Here is a 1913-nt window from a genome sequence, read left to right on the forward strand (position 1 = left end):
CAAAAACTATTTTCGAAAATCACTAACTCTTTTTCAAAAATTATTTTCGAAAATCCTTCTCCCTCATCTCCTTCTATTTATTTATTCATCTATTAACACTTCTCTTCATCTCACATCTCTGCTCCTATCATCACCTTGGTGTTTGGATTCTTCATTCTTCTTCACCCTTATTCCTTTTCTTCTTCTACTAACAATAAGGAACCTCTTTACTGTGACATAGAGGATTCCTCTTCTTTTCTTTTTCTCTTCTCTTTCTTATGAGAAGGGACAAAGAAAAAGGCATTCTTGTTGAAGCTGATCCAGAACCTGAAAGGACTCTGAAGAGAAAACTAAGAGAAGCTAAATTACAACAATCCAGAGACAACCTTATTAAAAATTTTGAATAAGTAAAGGAGATGGCAGCCGAACCCAACAACAATAATGCAAGGAGAATGCTTGGTGACTTTACTAAACCTAATTCCAATTTACATGGAAGAAGCATCTCCATTCCTACCATTGGAGCAAACAATTTTGAGCTAAAACCTCAGCTAGTTTCTCTGATGCAGCAGAACTGCAAATTTCATGGACTTCCATCTGAAGACCCTTTTCAGTTCTTAACTGAATTCTTGCAGATCTGTGATACTGTTAAGACTAATGGAGTAGATCCTGAAGTCTACAGGATCATGCTTTTCCCTTTTGCTATAAGAGACAGAGCTAGAATATGGTTAGACTCTCAATCCAAAGACAGCCTGAACTCTTGGGATAAGCTGGTCACGGCTTTCTTAGTCAAGTTCTTTCCTCCTCAAAAGCTGAGCAAGCTTAGAGCTGATGTTCAAACCTTCAGACAGAAAGAAGGTGAATCCCTCTATGAAGCTTGGGAAAGATACAAGCAGCTGACCAAAAAGTGTCCTTCTGACATGCTTTCAGAATGGACCATCCTGGATATATTCTATGATGGTTTATCTGAGCTATCAAAGATGTCATTGGATACTTCTGCGGGTGGATCCATTCACCTAAAGAAAACGCCTGCAGAAGCTCAAGAACTCATTGACATGGTTGCTAATAACTAGTTTATGTACACTTCTGAGAGGAATCCTGTGAGTAATGGGACGCCTATGAAGAAGGGAGTTCTTGAAATTGATACTCTGAATGCCATATTGGCTCAGAATAAAATATTGACTCAGCAAGTCAATATGATTTCTCAGAGTCTGAATGGAATGCAAGCTGCATCCAACAGTACTCAAGAGGCATCTTCTGAGGAAGAAGCTTATGATCCTGAGAACCCTGCAATAGTAGAGTTAAAATACATGGGTGAACCATATGGAAACACCTATAATCCATCATGGAAAAATCACCCAAATCTCTCATGGAAGGATCAAAAGCCTCAACAAGGCTTTAATAATGGTGGAAGAAACAGGTTTAGCAATAGCAAGCCTTTTCCATCATCCACTCAGCAACAGACAGAGAATTCTGAGCAGAATCCATCTAGCTTAGCAAATTTAGTCTCTGATCTATCTAAGGCCACTGTGAGTTTCATGAATGAAACAAGGTCTTCCATTAGAAATTTGGAAGCACAAGTGGGCCAGCTGAGTAAAAGGATCACTGAAATCCCTCCTAGTACTCTCCCAAGCAATACAGAAGAGAATCCAAAGGAGAGTGCAAGGCCATTGAATTAATTGCCATGGCCGAACCCACAAGAGAGGAGAAGGACGTGAATCCCAAGGAGGAAGACCTCCTGGGACGTCCAGTGATCAATAAGGAGCTTCCCTCTGAGGAACCTAAGGAATCTGAGACTCATCTAGAGACCATAGAGATTCCATTGAACCTCCTTATGCCATTCATGAGCTCTGATGAGTATTCCTCTTCTGAAGAGAATGAGGATGTTACTGAAGAGCAAGCTGCCAAGTTCCTTGGTGCAATCATGAAGCTAAATG

The 1913-nt window shown here is 40.2% G+C and overlaps 1 non-coding gene across 1 annotated transcript; it reads right to left on the reverse strand.

Moving 5' to 3' along the window:
* Positions 1 to 794: 794 nt before the first annotated feature.
* Positions 795 to 902, reverse strand: LOC148556229 (small nucleolar RNA R71). Its single transcript, XR_015887614.1, has one exon. It is a non-coding gene; the product is annotated as a small nucleolar RNA R71 (small nucleolar RNA).
* Between the last annotated feature and the right edge of the window lie 1011 nt (positions 903 to 1913).

The sequence above is a fragment of the Arachis ipaensis genome, chromosome B6 (genome assembly GCF_059453495.1).
Source record: "Arachis ipaensis isolate K30076 ecotype BB chromosome B6, ASM5945349v1, whole genome shotgun sequence".
Lineage (NCBI taxonomy): Eukaryota > Viridiplantae > Streptophyta > Magnoliopsida > Fabales > Fabaceae > Arachis > Arachis ipaensis.